Raw genomic sequence first — 18,848 nt, 5'->3', positions numbered from 1 at the left:
GCTGAGCAATGATCGATGGAGCTGGGGTAGGCATGATTCTGGTGGCAGCAGTCGGTTGAGGACAAAAGGGACTCCTATGCTGGCTTGACAAATGTTGTGGGGAAACTTGAGATAAAGAAAAAGACAAGACTCCTCTCCGCGAGGCAAATACAGCTTTTTACTGTTGTGGCAGGAAGAGTAGATATTTCCATTCAGGTGAACAGCTAGTCTTAATTTGCTGGTTCACAGGCAGCCACTCATATGGTAATATGAGCAATGCTTATTACAAAAGGTCAAATAGAAAGTTACTCAATAGTTGCATGTTTGTTGTGAAATATCAAATCACCAGTGTCACTAAACCTTTAAACTATTTCTTACACATTTTTTATTGAGGTTCTAACAATGCTTAACAAACTAACTATTCACCACTTTTGAATTTAGTATATTTGTGTGCAATTTTTATCACTGTGCTCCCAAGAACTCTTATCAGATGCTGTGTACCAATGTCTATTTCAGTCTCCTGCTCCTATTCTTCAATCATGCTTTTACTTTACTGGGACAACAGAATACATGCCTGTGTGCTATGACTATAAATTCCTTCAAGCTTACAAACACATGGTTTCCTTTTATTAGAACCTTGCTGTTCATGAATTCTATTTGCAAGTGAGTTCTTCACCTCTCTGGTATCAGAACAGACTTTAGGCCTACACTTCTCTTTCACCACATATAATTTTATATTGTTTTCTATCAATGTCTAATGTAGCGTAATTTCTTCACATTTCTTTTCCTCTCCAACAACTGTGACTTTACTAGCACACCTAGTCTCACAACGCTACAACAGTCCTCATGGTCTAATAGTATAATCAGACCAGAACAAACCTTGTGGTACAATAAGCAGATACGTCATACCCTTCCTTATATCATGTGTAGCCTGAACAACCATCCAATCTACTGTGCTTTCTCTTAACCACAAAACTGCTTAATATTTCTGTCATTGCCATTCCCCAATCAAAAAGGTCATCCTTCAGTTACTGTTTTAGTTCTTTAAACAAATAAATTAGAGATGACTAACTTAAAAACTAAAATTTCATTTCTACAGATTTTTTAAATAGATTCAGATTTTATGCTAAAGAACAAAAACACACAATAAAGTTTAGAAATTTCTTTAAGGAGAATACACATCTTGGTGGAGACATGGATGTGCAGCATATATTGACAGGGCAGGCAATCTGTTTGTGAACACTAATACCTGATTCTTATATGCCAATAGTTTGCTAGGCTGCTTGTGGGAGCAGATGCATAGATGCCATCTTCTTGATAGTCATGCTTCTTATACTACATTGAGATTGGTGGGGGATGGTATCCTCCCTGAGGAATAAACAGGAGCCTGAGTGCATATATTTTGCTACAGGGAACACAAACATTGGCAAAGTCAATAGGTTTGAGTTTAATGTGCTAACACATTGGGCATAAGACATTTAAGGGCAGAAAAATAAATTAAAGTATGGTAGGCTCCCTTGCCGACACAACAGTCCTGTGTTTATTTCTATGTCAAATTCAGGTTTAATGGCAAGGGAGCCTTCATCATAGTCCTTTTTTAGTTTCCATAACAAATAAAGAAATGATGGACTTTAAAGTAGGCCCGATTAGTATCTGAACTTTTAATATAGAAACAAAAAGCAGAGAATATTGGAGGCAAGGAAGCCTTAGTTTAGCCTGCATTTCATTTCTGTAAAGCAAAAATATCTTGAGTTCTGCTGGTGCTTATGAGAAGCCACCTCTGCGGCAGCAAGAGCAGGTGGAGGGCAGGGGAATGAGTACTGTACTTGGGGAGTGGGAGGGCTGGGGGGGATACAAGAGGATGGTGCGGTGATAAAAAAGAACCGCACACTGGAAGGGGTCAGGGATGTGAAGCAGAAATAAATGGTTGGTGTTGTGTCTTTAACTAGATTCACACAGAGAAGGATAGGGTGGAAATGCAAGAGTATGACTGGCAAGAGAGAGAGGAGTGCACAGGAGGAGATAGGGATGGGAAGGAAGATGAGGGGCAGGACTAGTAAAAGAGCAGGACACATGGGAGGAAGCCAGAAAGAATGGTCAGATAGCTCCCGATGATGTTCACAGAGGGCTGTAGTTGTAAAGTATTCCCTCATGGAGTTCAATGCAAGCACCGCATTGTGGTGGAGAAACACTCCCAAAAAGCCAGTAATATCAAGTGATAAACAAAGAGGCTAATTGGTTGACCCAAGATGTGACTGATGAAACCAATGACTCAAAGAAGAAGGTCAAAAAAGCTAACGGTTGATAGGGGCAAACCCAAAGCCCACTAAAAATATATGTCGAATTAAATGCAGTTGACAGCTGTACTGCCCTAGACCTAAAGACAGCAATGTTCAATTCAATTCATTCAAACATGAAGAGTTCATGGCTGCAGAAAAGGGCCTTCCAGGCCTGAGGCTAAAGTCAGTACCTACTAATATGATTACACAAACAGCCAGATTTTTAGCTGTTTCCTGAAGCTACGCTCATCTTCCACCCTCAATGCGATGGGCAAAGCATTCCATTTTTTTGTTGAAAAATAAGAGAAAGACCAACTCCCATTTCTCATCCTACACACCCTCAGAATCTGAAACATTTGTAAGGAGGAGGATCTCATATAACTTGTAGGCCTATAAGGCCTCATCAAATGTTGCAACAGCCATGGGCCCCATTTATAATATGCTCAATGTGTCATAGAGAGAGACTTAAATTTAATTCTCTGGTTCTCTGGAAGCCAATGCAAGAGGCCAAATAAATTGTAACAGATTTATGCTTTGGTATTTTTAGGAGCAGACGAGCAGCAATTTGAGAACAAAATGCTACAAAGGCTAAAGTAAATGTCTAAACTGTGATGCTAGTACTGTGAAAAGGGGGACAGTTCCTCAACAGAGACTTTTTTATTATGTGAGCATGGCACAGCCGCGATATTCAAGTTTTGAAGAGTGTTAATACAAAGAAATATCAATTTTTCTGATTTGACATTTCCTCCATTCTATTTCACTTAAAAGCTTTGTGGTGAGAAGCAGAAGTATGATCCCCTCGAAAGAGTAAATATGTAGTCCTTGGTGGCTCCTTCGCAATTGTGGAGGAGCGCCGCCCACCTGGCCAAGGGCCAGGAGATGGAAAATGAAAGATAGTTCCACTATTGTTTCATTTTTCATCTGCTGGCTCAGCCTGGAGTACAAGGAGGGGTGGGCTGGGACACGGCAGGTGGGAGGGGGGAGGAGTACACAGTGATCCTAAGTGTGCATGTGTGTTTAGCTGCCTGTCTCAGGCCGGCCAAACAAACATGCACACTTAGGTTTCTCCAGCCCGGCTGTATTTCAGAGCTGGGCTGGAGAAACTGCACAGACCCCAAGGTTGTGCTTAGAACAATCCTGACACTGCTTTCATGATAGCTTTAGCATGAAAGCAGTGCCAGGATTGCTAGGGAGCCTGTGCTGGTGTGCCAGTGAACGCTGGGACACCACAAGAAGAGGAGCGAGCAGGAGGAGTCTGCGGTGGAGAAAGGTAAGTGTTTATTTATTTATTTATTTTCTTGTACCCCTCCTCCGTCCCCTTGCCCTTCCCTCACCATTAGGATTTGCAGCTGCCGCCGCTGCATGTCACTCAACATAACAAAACACAATTGCACAAGATTTGCAGCTGCCGCCGCTGTATGTCGCTCAACATAACAAAACACAATTGCTCAACGTATCACATAAAAATACAGCAAAATAAACCACTTTGGACTAAACAATAAGACAGCACCTACTGGTATTTAGAATTTCTAATCTTTAAGACCTATTACATGTTGGTCTTTAGAATCTGTAACCTTTACGACCCATCTGCAGTATTTCATAGTTTTTATCAGCAGATAAAATGTATACTTTGAAACAGTTTCGGTTTAACGAGACCTGGTAGTTCAGTTAACGTCTTTCATTGACAACCCTGTAGAATTTAGAAGAAACATACTTTCCAGTGCCTAAGCTTTTAACATTGCCAATGTTTGGTAAAGTTGCCTCTATGAAGTGCAACATGAAGTAATACAACTTAAATTGTGCATAACTTGCGATAGAGCCTAGCAGAGATGAACGCACAATTAAGTAAATGATTTAATGATTTTTTTTAAAGCCTTGATGCAGCAGTTCCCACATGACGTTATTTTCTACCTGAAGCAACATGCAGAGAATGTACCGAGTCAGTTTGTTGAATCCTGGTTATTGCTCTGAAATTAGCTGACACATTCGAAATTCTACAACCTTTCATGTCTAGAGAGAATCAACCCACGTAACAAATCATTGTGGAGGTGACTCATCCTGTCAGCGGATGTGTTTGGCGTTATTAATTATACTGGCCAAATGGCCCTGAAGTTTTCCGATCGGATGATTTAATGTGAAGAAAACGTATTATGTGACAGAGCTGGTCAGTCGACGCCCACGTATATTTATCTAATGTAGATCGCGGGGCTGGTTGTTATAGGAGGCAACATACAGAGTCATGTGAGAATACTGAAACATGACAATTACCTCATTTTGTGACACTGGAGATATCTTTAGGTTTATTAGTTGACTGCCAAGTATCAATCCAATGTGATAAAAGTGCACTGCTAGAAGTTTAAACAGTAGAGCTTGTAAATGTTTTGTAATTATGCGTTGCTCTGTTTTATTCAATATGTATATATATGTATATATATATATATATATATATGATGGAAGAGAGAGTGACAGGACCGCAGGGGTAGCAACAAGGCCTGCGCTCCTAGCCAGCTTCCCTCATCCTGCTGGAGTCAGAATTGCTCCCACAAGCAGGGAGCTCCTTTAAATAGCAGCTCCCTGCTTCCGGGAGCAATGTTTTCATCTGTTTGACAGTTCCACTTCCAGAATGCGGAGTGTTTGCTCTGAAGCTCCCGCCAAATCAGAGCAAACAACTACGTCCCTGGGGTGGGCATCCCAGGACATAGCAGGAGCCATCCAAGGGCCATCTATGGCTTCTATTGGCCCCAAACAGATTGTGGTCCTCGGGGGTCCACAATGTACCCCCTTCCTTTTCTTATTGTAGCCCCGGGGAGGTGGTGGTTACCGGGGCTGTGTGGGGGATGGGGGGTGGGGAGCTGCATGATGCCCTGCACACAATTGTATTTTTGCCCCAGGGAGGTGGAGATTCCAGGGGCTGCGGGGGGGTGGCAACGCGGCTCCCATGCATACATAGTGTATTTAGCCCCAGGGAGGTGGCAGTCCCCGTGGCTGTGGGGTGCTGCATGGCCCCCCTCATAAAATTGTATCTTTGCCCAGGGAAGGTGGCGGTGTCTGGGGCTGCGGATAGATGCAGTGCACCTCTCCCTTGCATTTTTCTCTGTAATCATCCCAGGAGGTGGCAGTCCCCAGGGATAATAGAAGCCCTAGGAGGAGGCCCTGTGCATCCCCTCATTTTTAAGGCCCCAATGCCCCTGGGCCACCTGGGGTCAAATTTAAAAAAAAGGTCGGGAAACCACCCTTTATTTTTAAAAAAATGACAGGAAAATCTCCATATCCACGGATATCACCGACATTTGAAAAAAAATGCTTTTTAGCCTTGGTGGGGTCACTGAGGGACCACTAGACCAAGGTTAGGGGCTCAGAGTGTTCCTACCCTGGCCCCTTCTCTTTTCTTTTTTCACTTTTTTTGTGGGACTCGGCTGAAGTCTAGTGCCAAGATGGCTGCCAACACTTCCTTGTTGAAATGCTGGCAGCCAATCAGATATCAGCACGTGGACAGTAGGATCCATGGAGAATCCACATCCCTAGATATCTATATTATTTTAACTCTAATATCTCCAAAACTACTGAAGGGATTAGAGCCAGGATTGGTTAAGGGAGTTGACTGGAGCCCCGAGGAGAGCAGAAGGGGGCCAGAGCCGGAGGACATGTCATCTTGCAGGCTGCAACAAGCAAGGTAAGTTATTTTTTATTTTATTTCCTAGACTCTTTGTATTCAGTGCTCGTGAATGCTTCCACACCCCACCCATTTGTTTGCTCCACCTCTCTCAGAGTTGCCAGCCACCACTGGCTAAAAATATAGTTTTTTTCTTAAAATCTGCAGATTGTACACTAGGTAATGGATTATGGGGAAAATGTCACCAATCCATAAATATGCATGAAACAATGAAACCACAGAATCACATAATTCCATTGGCTCCATTTACAACTAACCACATACTCTAATACAAGGGTTCTGCATATTGTTTTTAGTGCCCTTAGTTGTGCAAGGAGTGTATTTTTCAGTTTTTTGCTGTGCACATAAAAAAGTGCTTAATTTGCTTGGACTAACCACCACTGGGGAATTTTGTGCAGTTAATCATTTCCAAAAGTGACTTTTTCATGCCAAAATGAAACATTTTTTTGTTATTCTCTGTTGGACATGGTCCTCTCTTCAGGGTCACCCACAAAACTTTTGCCTTTCCCTCCACTTTTTGCTGAATTCGTTTTTGTTGATTTTAAGACTTTTAAGTCTTGGTGCACGTTATCACTGCTAACCAGTGCTAAAATGCTTGATTCTCTCTCTAAAACATGGCTTATGTGGCTTATACCCAATTGGCATATTAACTTCACTGGTAAGTCCCCTGTAGAGTGGTATACCAGATACCCAGGGCCTGTGAAGTAAGTGCTACTAGTGAGCCTGCAGCACTTATTGCCACTTAATTAGCCCCTTTAAATGTGTTCCATTGCAGCCTGAATGTAGCGTTCCACTGCCATGGTGGCTTGGCATGAAACCCCCTTGCCAACCATTAACCCCCCTTTTATTATATATATATCACCCCTAAGGTAGGCCCTAGGTAACTGAAAGGGCAGGGTGCTGTGCAATTAAAAGGTTGGACATGTACTATTATGTTTTACATGTGTTGGTAGTGAATACTCACAAATTTGTTCTTCACTACTGTGATGCCTACCCTTCCCATAAGATAATATTGGCGCTTCCTTATTACATTTAATATGCTGTCATTTCTAAAAGAGAGGAGGTAGATATATCATGTTTGGAACCTATGAAATTATATAATTATATTGATAAACTCTCTTTAACCCCTTAGCTGCTGGGCCGTTCCCCCCACCGTGCTGAGCCCTTTTTTGGCTATTTGGGGTAGTTCGCGCTTAGGCCTTCATAACTTTTTGTCCACAGAAGCTATCCACGCCATATTTGTGTCCTTTTTTTCCAACATCCTAGGGATTCTAATGGTACCCAGAGTTTGTGGTTTCCCCTGGAGGAGACCAAGCAATTAGCCAAAATACAGTGAAAATTTTGTTTATTCCCAAAAAAATGGAAAAAAGGGCTGCCGAAAAAGGCTTGTGGTTTTTTCCTTGAAAATAGCATCAACAAAGGGTTTCTGGTGCTAAAATCACCATCTTCCCACCTTTCAGGAACGGGCAGACTTGAATCAGAAAACCACATTTTTCAACACAAATTTGGCATTTTACTGGGACATACCCCATTTTTACTATTTTTGGTGCTTTCAGCCTCCTTCCAGTTAGTGACAGGAATGGGTGTGAAACCAATGCTGGATCCCGGAACGATAAACATTTCTGGAAAGTAGACAAAATTCTGAATTCAGCAAGGGGTCATTTGTGTAGATCCTACAAGGTTTTCCTACAGAAAATAACAGCTGAAATAAAAAAATATTGAAATTGAGCTGAAAACAACAGTAATTTTTCATTATCTTTTACTCTGTAACTTTTTCCTGCGATGTCAGATGTTTGAAAGCAATATACCGTTATGTCTGCTGGACTCTTCTGGTTGTGGGGATATATAGGGCTTGTAGGTTCATCAAGAACCCTAGGTACCCAGAGCCAATAAATGAGCTGCACCCTGCAGTTGGTTTTCATTCTATACTGGGTATGCAGCAATTCATTTGCTGAAATATGAAGAGTGCAAAATAGGTATCAAGAAAACCTTTGCATTTCCAAAATGGGCTTAAGATAAGGTTTTGAGGAGCAGTGGTTATTTGCACATCTCTCAATTCCGGGCTGCCCATACTAGCATGTGAATTGCAGGGCATTTCTCAAATAGACGTCTTTTTTACACACTCTCTCATATTTGGAAGGAAAAAATGTAGAGAAAGATAAGGGGCAATAACACTTGTTTTGCTATTCTATGTTCCCCCAAGTCTCCCGATAAAAATGATACGTCACTTGTGTGGGTAGGCCTAGTGCCCGCGACAGGAAATGCCCCAAAACACAACGTGGACACATCCCATTTTTTGACAGAAAACAGAGCTGTACTTACCTGTAGATTTTGGCCTCTAGCTCAGCCGGCACCTAGGGAAACCTACCAAACCTGTGCATTTTTGAAAACTAGAGACCTAGGGAAATCCAAGATCGGGTGACTTGTGGGGCTTTGACCAGGTTCTGTTACCCAGAATCCTTTGCAAACCTCAAAATGTGGCTAAAAAAACATGTTTTCATCACATTTCGGTGATAGAAAGTTCTGGAATCTGAGAGGAGCCACAAATTTCGTTCCACCCAGCGTTCCCCCAAGTCTCCCGATAAAAATGATACCTCACTTGTGTGGGTAGGCCTAGCGCCCGCGACAGGAAATGCCCCAAAACACAACGTGGACACATCCCATTTTTTGACAGAAAACAGAGCTGTTTTTTGCAAAGTTCCTAACTGTAGATTTTGGCCTCTAGCTCAGCCGGCACCTAGGGAAACCTACCAAACCTGTGCGTTTTTTAAAACTAGAGTCCTAGGGGAATCCAAGATGGGGTGACTTGTGGGGCTCTGACCAGGTTCTGTTACCCAGAATCCTTTGTAAACGTCAAAATGTGGCTAAAAAAACACGTTTTCCTCACATTTCGGTGACAGAAAGTTCTGGAATCTGAGAAGAGCCACAAATTTCCTTCCACCCAGCGTTCCACCAAGTCTCCTGATAAAAATGATACCTCACTTGTGTGGGTAGGCCTAGCGCCAGTGACAGGAAATGCCCCAAAACACAACGTGGACACATCCAATTTTTTGACAGAAAACAGAGCTGTTTTTTGCAAAGTGCCTACCTGTAGATTTTGGTCTCTAGCTCGGCCGGCACCTAGGGAAACCTACCAAGCCTGTGCATTTTTTTAAACTAGAGACCTAGGGGAATCCAAGATGGGGTGACTTGTGGGGCTCTGACCAGGTTCTGTTACCCAGAATCCTTTGCAAACCTCAAAATGTGGCTAAAAAAACACGTTTTCCTCACATTTCAGTGACAGAAAGTTCTGGAATCTGAGAGGAGCCACAAATTTCCTTCAACCCAGCGTTCCCCCAAGTCTCCCGATACAAATGATACCTCACTTGTGTGGGTAGGCCTAGCGCCCGCAACAGGGAATGCCCCAAAACACAACGTGGACACATCCCATTTTTTGACAGAAAACAGAGCTGTTTTTTGCAAAGTGCCTACCTGTAGATTTTGGCCTCTAGCTCAGCCGGCACCGAGGGAAACCTACCAAACCTGTGCATTTTTGAAAACTAGAGACCTAGGGAAATCCAAGATGGGGTGACTTGTGGGGCTTTGACCAGGTTCTGTTACCCAGAATCCTTTGCAAACCTCAAAATGTGGCTAAAAAACATGTTTTCCTCACATTTCGGTGATAGAAAGTTCTGGAATCTGAGAGGAGCCACAAATTTCCTTCCACCCAGCGTTCCCCCAAATCTCCCAATAAAAATGGTACCTCACTTGTGTGGGTAGGCCTGATGCCCGCGACAGGAATAGATCACACAACAGTCAATGTTGGTCCTTACATGAGGCAGCTGTTGACCCTGGGGTGGTCCATTCCTGACGCAGGCACTAGGTGTAGGCCCTCAGGGGGGGAGTGTTTTTATCAGGGCAGGTGAGGAATCACTGGGTGGTAGGAATTTTGTGGATCCCAGCATATGCCTGTAGTTTGTGTGACAGAATTGCGAGAAAAATAGAGTTTTTATTCATCATTTCAGCTTTGCAGGGTATTCTGGGTAAGAAAACTTTGGGGAATCCACACAAGTCACACCTCTGTGGACTACCCCGAATGTCTAGTTTCCAGAAATGTTTGGGTTTAGTGTGTTTCTCCATATGGCCACCGAACCCAGGACCAAAAACACAGGTGCCTGCCTTACAAAACCAGTTTGTTTTGCGATAGATAATTTTGATGTCTCCACAATACGATTTGGGCGGTGGAATTTGGGGCTGAACTAAATTGGGGAGCTCCCAAGAGAGCACTCTCTCTCTCTCTGCTTGCCGCCGCATTCACCTGCACTCTGGGTTGGGCTAACCCACTATTACCCTGTTGCACAGACTGCTTGCGAAGGGACAGCAGGACTGTCCTCATCACCTCCCTCATAATGTACTGGAAGAGGAGTTATCGAATGGGACTCCTCCGACTGAAAAATCACTCCCAGAGTCTGCGCCATTGTCCTATCCCTCAGATGCTGTCTCAGTATCTGATGTCTCAGTCTCTGATCCTATGTCAGAGCTGTCCTCTATAACCCGAGTGACGGCAGCAGTCATCCATCAAGATGCCATCTCTGCTATTGGCTAACCTGTTTCTCTAAAACACTAGCCTACGTAGACAGTCACAAAATCAATGGTGTGTGTGAGATACATGCAACAGTAGAGGCCACCTTACCTGCGCTTCTTCCCTCAATCAGCACGTACTTTCAAGACACTCCAAAAACACCTTGTCACATACCATTCGTCACAGTCTTTAGCACCTCCTGCGCCCAGTCCAACAATCATTATTGGTGCTCCCACTCCTTCCTCCTTGGATTCCCTCATTACCACCCAGCAAAAGTGCCCTTCATCTCTCCATAGCTGCCCTCCACCCCGCACATACATTTAATTTGTATTGTAGAGTAGGTAATGGCTGACTTTACTAATGTACTCAGCTATTTACATAAAATACAGATTTTCTCTTTGCAGTAGGCATATAAACCTTCTGCGCTTCTTTATGGCACTAAAACTGCCACTAGACAAGTCTGACCCTTTTGTAGCAGAAACATAATCACAATACTTGACTTTTTTATTGCTGCCTAAAAGCTACAGTTGAAAAGCGTCAGTTGAAGTATGTACATTGCTTTGAAGACGCAAGCTGCAACTGCAAGACAACTGGTGGCAAATCTATATATATATATATATATATATATATCACTTTTATATGTGGGTCTGGTTTTCCTGGGGGCCGATCGCAGCCCCCAGGGAAACCACACACATGTTGACAAAAGTGATATATATATATATATAGATCTCTCTCTATATATATATTTATCTACATAGATATATCTATATATATCTATAGATCTATCTATAGATATATCCATGTACATAGATATATCTACATAGATATATATATATATATATATATATTTTTTTTTTGTTGTTGTATGGTTTCCTTGGGGTACAAAATGCCCCCCAGGGAAACCCTACAACAACTAAAAAAAAATATTACCCCCACAGGGGGTCGCCCTGTCTTTTCTTTTTTTTTTTTTGAAGAAAAAAAAAAAAAATTGCCCCTGGGGGGGTCTCATTTTCCGAGGGGGCCGACCCCCCCAAATGAAATCCCTGGTGTCTAGTGGTGTTTCCTGGCCCCCGATCGCACTTTCAGAAGGCCTCGTAAGAAAGGGGAGACTCTCCCCTTTCTTGTGAGGCCTTCCTGAAACTGTTTCCTGGCCCCCGATCGCAGCACAGCTGCGATCGGGGGCCAGGAAACCTGAAAAGTGTTTCCTAGCCCCCGATCGCAGCACAGCTGCGATCGTGGGCCAGGAAACACTTTCAGGAAGGCCTCGTAAGAAATGGGAGACTCTCCCCTTTCTTACGAGGCCTTCCTGAACGTGGGGAAGGCCGTTTGTGGCAGTTTTCCCCATCGGAGCAGGAAGCGGGCGCAAGGCCGCTTCCTGCTCCGATGGGGAAATCCACATAGGAACGTCAGCGCGCCTTGCGGCGCGCTGATGTCACAAAGGGGTGGGTGGGGGGCGGGGGAAGACACGGAAGAGCTTCCATGTATCCCAGGGATAAAAAATAAATAAATAAATCCTCGGGTATGACGCACCGAGGATTTATTAACCCCCTCCCTGGTGTCGGCCACTGGTCGTGACCCGCACCAGGGAGGTAGTGTGCCGACGCCCGCATTTAAGAGGTTAATGGTAAAGTCACATTTTTCATTACAATTTTGAAAATGCCACTTTAAAAACCTGACTGAAAAGCCCTGAATAGGGCAAAACAGATGCTAGGCAGTTTGTGTTCCGATTCAGGGAAAAAAAATATGCCCCCGGGGGGGGGTCCCGTTTTCCAAGGGGGCCGACCCCCCCAAGTGAAATCCCTGGTGTCTAGTGGTGTTTCCTGGCCCCCGATCGCACTTTCAGAAGGCCTCGTAAGATAGGGGAGAGTCTCCCCTTTCTTACGAGGCCTTCCTGAAACTGTTTCCTGGCCCCAGATTGCAGCACAGCTGCGATCAGGGGCCAGGAAACACTTTCAGAAGGCCTCGTAAGAAAGGGGAGACTCTCCCCTTTCTTACGAGGCCTTCCTGAAACTGTTTCCTGGCCCCTGATCGCAGCACAGCTGCGATCGGAGGTCAGGAAACCTGAAAAGTGTTTCCTAGCCCCCAATCGCAGCACAGCTGCGATCGTGGGCCAGGAAACACTTTCAGGAAGGCCTCGTAAGAAAGGGGAGACTCTCCCCTTTCTTACGAGGCCTTCCTGAATGTGGGGAAGGCCGTTTGTGGCCGTTTTCCCCATCGGAGCAGGAAGCGGGCGCAAGGCCGCTTCCTGCTCCGATGGGGAAATCCACATAGGAACGTCAGCGCGCCACGCGGCGCGCTGATGTCACAAAGGGGTGGGGGATGGGGGGAGACACGGAAGAGCTTCTGTGTCTCCCAGGGATAAAAAAATAAATAAATAAATCCTCGGGTGCGACGCACCGAGGATTTATTAACCCCCTCCCTGGTGTCGGCCACTGGTCGTGACCCGCACCAGGGAGGTAGTGTGGGCGTCGGCCAGTGGCCGACGCCCGCATTTAAGAGGTTAATGGTAAAGTCACATTTTTCATTACAGTTTTGAAAATGCCACTTTAAAAACCTGACTGAAAAGCCCTAAATAGGGCAAAACAGATGCTAGGCAGTTTGTGTTCCGATTCAGGGAGGACCTGGCCTGTCAGGTCAGGCTGGACTGTTCCCATGAGGAGGAGGGTCAAAACTGATTTGCATACGGCTGAGTCCAAAATGAGGTGGCAAAAAAATGATGGCTTGGAATACAGCCCAAGAAATTGCCAGTGATATTAATTCCAGCATTGCATCCATAACCTTGTTTTTTTTTTTGCATTTGCCGCCCTAAGTGCACTTGGTATGCCCAGAAAGGGTCATGTGCTCACTGTGCTACTGGATCCAAGCTATACCTGGCTGAAGAACCAAAAGTAGAGTAAACCCAGTCCTAGGTCGCTTGTGTTCTGGTTCAGGGAGCACTTGGTAAAGCATTCCATCCATTACCTTGTTGTGTTTGCATTTGCTTCCTTAAGTGTGCAGGGTATGCCCAGAAGGGGTCCTGAGCTTACTGTTCTACTGAAACCAAACTATACCTGGCTGAAGAACCCTAAATGGAGTGAAACTGGTCCTAGGTTGCTTCTGTTCTGGTTCAGGGAGGACTTGGCCTGGCTGTTCTGGCTGGACTGTTCCCATGAGGAACAGGATCAAGTCTGATTTCCATATGATTGGGTCCAAACTGAGGTGACATGGAAAGAAAAATGATGTCCTGGATCTGGCCCTGAGCAATTGCCAGTGGCTGAGATTAATTCAAGTATTCCATCCATCACATTGTTTTTGTGTTTGCTGCCCTAAGTACACCAGCTATGCTCAGACCTAGGTCCAGAGCTCACTGTGCCACTGGAACCAAGCTGCATCTGCTGAAGAGCCCTAACTAGGCTGAAACCAGTCTTAGGTTGTTTCTGTTCCAGTTCAGGGGGGACCTGGCCCGGCAGTTTGGGCTGGACTGCTCCCATGAGAAGCATGGTCAAGACTGATTTGCATATGGCTGGTTAAAAACTGAGGTGGCATGTTGGGCAAAAAATGATGGGATGGGATGAGTCCTCGAATTACTGATGGTTGCTGAGATTAATTCAAGCAATCCGTCCATCACCTTGTTGTTTTTATTTTTAAAAAGTTAACATTATCCTGCCTTCAGCCCATTGTGCCTGCAGCTTGTTGTGCGGTCAAATGTCTGGCTGTTGCTAACAGATAGACCTTGTGAATCCTTCCTAGACAGTCACACAATAGAGGAATTGGTTGTGCCTTAATAGGCCATCTGCTGGCAGGATGGGGCGGAGCTGAGAACAGCCCCACTTACACCTGAGTAGCCTGTGCTCTGCCTTCACACAAAGGGCCTAACATCCCTGTATTGTCATTGCAGCCCACTTGGAGCCAAGGCAGGGGAGTCAGGCAATTCCATGGACTTCTAAGGCATGTTCTAGAAGATTCTCCCACCTTCCAGAGGAAGGGTACCAGGGTATAAAAATAGGACCTTCTGACCGGCTCTTCAGTTCACTACTGGACCTGAGGAAGAACTCTCAAAAGAATGCCTGCTGCTGTGACCTGCTGTGCACTCTGCCAGACTGGTACTGTACCTGGAAGGACTGTGTTGCTGTCTGGAGCCTGTCTTGAACCCTCAGAGGCCAGCCCTGCTGTTGAGTCCTGCATCTACATCTGCATCCAGGACTGCCAGAAGTGACTCTAATTGCCAGTTTGCTGCTCTCCTGTTCAGAATCACAGGGACAATACAAACTCCTCCATCTTAAACCAGCACCTAGCCCCAGCCTGAGTTAGTCCCAATCCCCCAAGAGGTCTTCCTTCACTCCTGGGCCCTTGGTTGTGGTGCTAATGGTCATCAGATGGCCAATTTCCAAAACAGACTGAGGCAAAATTAGGAAAAAAGCGTTCTGAGAACCAGGAGAAGACTGGGGCCAATCAGCTCGCCTATCCACCCGTGGTGTATCACCAGTCAGATTGACTTGCAGCTTCTCCCACTACATTTTTCTGCATAGCAGAAAATCTGTTTATGCGCTTCTTTACAATAAGGTTATAGGCCCTCATGGTATTGTCTTTTGCTACAACCTTCTGCTTCATACCGCTGGAGTTTTTTTTACTTCCTTTTTGGTGACTAAATCCAAATGTAGAAATAGTCACTTTGTCTGACTCAAAGCTATCTGACGATGATGCTGTCTCCTTGGATACTTCCCTTAACCTTGCCCCATTGAACTTTACCTTATCAGACATTTTTTCGGAACTCCGAAGGTAAGTGCTGACTGGGCCGAATCCACTTCTTGTATTCAAACCATGCTCCATTGCGGTCAGCCTTAACTTTCAACTTTGACCTGTCTCGTGAGACCAGATGTTCAGATTTGGTGCTTTGATTTTTTAGGCACTAGAATTCGCTTAAAACATTAAATATTCATAACTCTGGTTCTACTGATTGGATGTTTGTCATATTGTTGTAAAATAACATATTACAGCTTACTGTATGTTTTCTTAGTTGGTTTGGTATTTTTCTTGTGTTGTCTTTTCACTTTATTACTGTTTGTGTTCTGCATATTGCTAACCCTGCCTGCTTTTTCTGCAAAGCGACCCATACATAAGTGCAGGTTAATGCAGTGACTTTTTGTAGTTCACTCTGCAAGGGACTGTGGCTGTTGCTTGACAAGGACTTCAAGCATTAACCCAATTTCTCACACTCTGTTATTTACAACAAGCCTTGGCAAACCCAAGAGATCTTGCCTTTAATTACTACCTACAGAGCTATTGGCTTTGCCAGTTTTTGGATAGACATGGGAAGCCATTTAAGAAGGCATTCTTTATTTTTATGGTTAATAAAGCACGTGAAAGACATTCAAAGATGACCACCAAAAATGTGCATGCTTTGACGGGCCTCTTTGCATGTTTTTGACTATGTTATCATTTATTTATCATCATTTATTTATTGCCTAAGTGGCTGACACACTCAAAGCAATGTGATGGCCATCTTGGAATAGTAAACAATTGAAAAGTCGTTCATAATCATTGAAAGATGACCAAACATGCTTGAACATGCATAGACATCCATCTTAGGATGCTTTAACCATACATTTTAGTAATAATGAATGGAAACCCCCATTCTAACATTTCTGCCCACAGCAGTGTCAAGGCAGGATAAAGTACACTGCAAGTAGCCATTAGCAGGATATGGAAGATGCTGATCGATTACAAAAAACTTTTATTAAGCTAAACAGATTTTTTTAATTTAAATGAAAGGATACATTAGATAGAGTTTTGGCATATAATGCAACTATTTTGTAGCGTTATGGCGATCTATGTGTCTAAAGTGACCAGTGTGCACACCATTTTGCCCTTTTCACACAATTATAGGTTATCACTTATTTTTAGTATATCATATTTACATTGACTGCTACGTGAAAAGAGAGTGTGCAACTCTGAAGTTCTCTAATATAGAAACAGATCCTAATCAATAATAAATACATAAATATATAATAAATATATAATATATATATACATATAATATATGTATAATAAATAAAATAGCCTCCAAATTAATTTATGTTAGTATTTAATATATAAAACAAATTAATAGGGATAACATATTCATACAAAAATCACAAACTTTCAATATATGTTTTATAATTCTTTTGCATTGTTTGTAGACTCTTTCAGTGAACCAGTGAGCATATATATTGTCAAATGGGACCATCTACTTATGACTTCTTAAGGGCTAACAGGAATATTTACAAAGTAATTTAAAACTCACCATACACTGCTAATTACCCCAGATATTTCATCACTCACGACATCTTCTATGACATAACTGATAATATCACTGTAACATTTCCACTAAAATTATTGATGAGAAAACTGTCCATTGTGAGAACGAGTTATAGTTACCTTAGGGCATGGGTTATACTTACTTGAAATAAGTCTAACTATAACATTTGAATTTATATGGTTTTGTGGGTGTAAAATTGGAACCTAACTATAACACCCCTGTAGTGTAGTTTTTTAGTGATTTTATACATATATGTATATATATATCTGTTGGATGGGTTAGTCCATCATAAAAGTGATGGATATCCGGTTTATTAGGAATTCCATAGCTTGTAACACATTTGTAATATGGCAGTCAGGATATTGTCATGTTTGTGTAAGAGTAGCCTGCTCACCAAACTCTACATAAGGTCCTAAGGTAGAAAGGCTATTAGATAATTATCATACATAACACTTATTTGAACCTTGCGATAAATAGTATCTTCCATAACCAAGTATATACGACAAAAAGGGGAAAATAGCCCAAGGTCTCACTCTTTGCTTAGTGATTCAAACTTTTACCATAGGACTCACCCTGGACCCTGCTGGTGGCTTCTGTTGGACTGAGTCCTCACCCTCAAGTGCTGTACATGAGGTAATGGAGTCATTGGCTGGTGTCAGAGTATAGTTCTCCTCCCTACACCTAGAAATCTGGAATTTAGACACTGTCAGCTAAATTTTGGCCTGAAGAACGATTGAGGGGAGAGGACCAATCCACCGATGATGCATCGTAGGTGGGCCTGACTTCACCACAGCTCCTGTTACGTTCTTCTCTGCAGAAGAAAATCCATTTCAGCAGGTTGATGACAACCAGCATCCATTGACATCAACCCTCTTCGGTTACAGCCTGCAGCCTTGCCCCCCTAAGGAAATCCAACTTTCAGAGAAAAGTATAAGTCCTAAGGTTGAAGTCTTCATCGACCCAAAGCCGAGCAGTATCCGATCGACACCAACAAGTTCCTGGGCACAACTTTCAGACTTTTCCCACTCAGAGCTTTTCCCACCTTCATCGATGGCTTCACCAAGACCTTGTACTTCATTCAACCTGTTGTTGATGAGCCTGTCTTTGGATCCATCCTGCAGCCTTGATCCCTTAGTACTCTATATTCTAGAAAAACAAATTGAGTGTGAATGTCACTTTGTGGCCGGGGCTAGTCTAAGCTGTCTATCTGACCCGCGATCCATTGCAATCTGCCTTAAACCTTACCCATGTCCCATTCTACAGCAACCAGTTGCCTTTAGTTGGCACTTTGTGCCTTTTGGTGCTATTTTTATTAAAACTTGAAAAATTTACACCTCCAATTCCCCTTATTTGATTGTTGGTGTTTTGGTGTTATGTTCTTCTTCAGTAAAATACTCTCTATTTGTATAAATTGAAGTGGAATTTTCATTGGGCTGTGTTTTTGACTTTTTAACTGTTCTGATACTTTTAAATGCTATACTCATTTTCGTAAATTAAGCAGGTCTGCTCTGTGTCATAGATACCATGGATTGAGCTCAAATTTAAATAATCAAACCCTTACCGGGCCTAACAAGAAAAGGGACAATATTACTTAAAGTAGACTAACAACCACCACAATTAATAAACCACTTTCACAGATTGGCGGCAGCGGTGGGATATAGAACTTGTGTTGTGCAGTACTACCAGCTATTAAGTTGTAAATTATACCCCCCTAAATTGAACTGAAAGCAAAACTTGCTTTTTGATTTTTAATTGACATCAGGCATTTCAACAGGTCATTTCTGGGGTTTTTTCAATTATTTTTTATTCCAGTTTAGGCACCTTATAAAAGTACAAGGGAACATGGAGTTGGATCTGGTTACCTTGACAAATTTCACACTGATGAAGATGAAGCCCCTATGCAGAAAAAGTAAACGGAAGTTGGGCCAGAGTGCCAAGAAGGCAGATCTCCCCAAACAACAGATCTCCTAAAAGAAGGAATCTGTGGATGCTGCCCCAGGGTACGAAGGAGCAGGGGACCACCTGTCCTGAGATGGATTTTCAGGTGTACCATCCAGGTCCGGGAGTGAAGTGAGCTCA

General features: G+C 43.3%; 1 long non-coding RNA gene across 1 annotated transcript in view; it reads left to right on the top strand.

Annotated features, from left to right (window-relative positions):
• The first annotated feature begins 3,474 nt into the window (after positions 1 to 3,474).
• The window catches only part of LOC138266588 (uncharacterized), a 97,193-nt gene continuing 81,819 nt past the window's right edge, over positions 3,475 to 18,848 (top strand). The window contains exon 1 of the long non-coding RNA XR_011199557.1: positions 3,475 to 3,528. This is a non-coding gene — a long non-coding RNA (uncharacterized lncRNA). The remainder of the gene's footprint in view (positions 3,529 to 18,848) is intronic.

This window comes from Pleurodeles waltl, chromosome 11 (genome assembly GCF_031143425.1).
Source record: "Pleurodeles waltl isolate 20211129_DDA chromosome 11, aPleWal1.hap1.20221129, whole genome shotgun sequence".
NCBI classification, from domain to species: domain Eukaryota; kingdom Metazoa; phylum Chordata; class Amphibia; order Caudata; family Salamandridae; genus Pleurodeles; species Pleurodeles waltl.
This window is presented reverse-complemented; position numbering and strand designations above follow the sequence as displayed.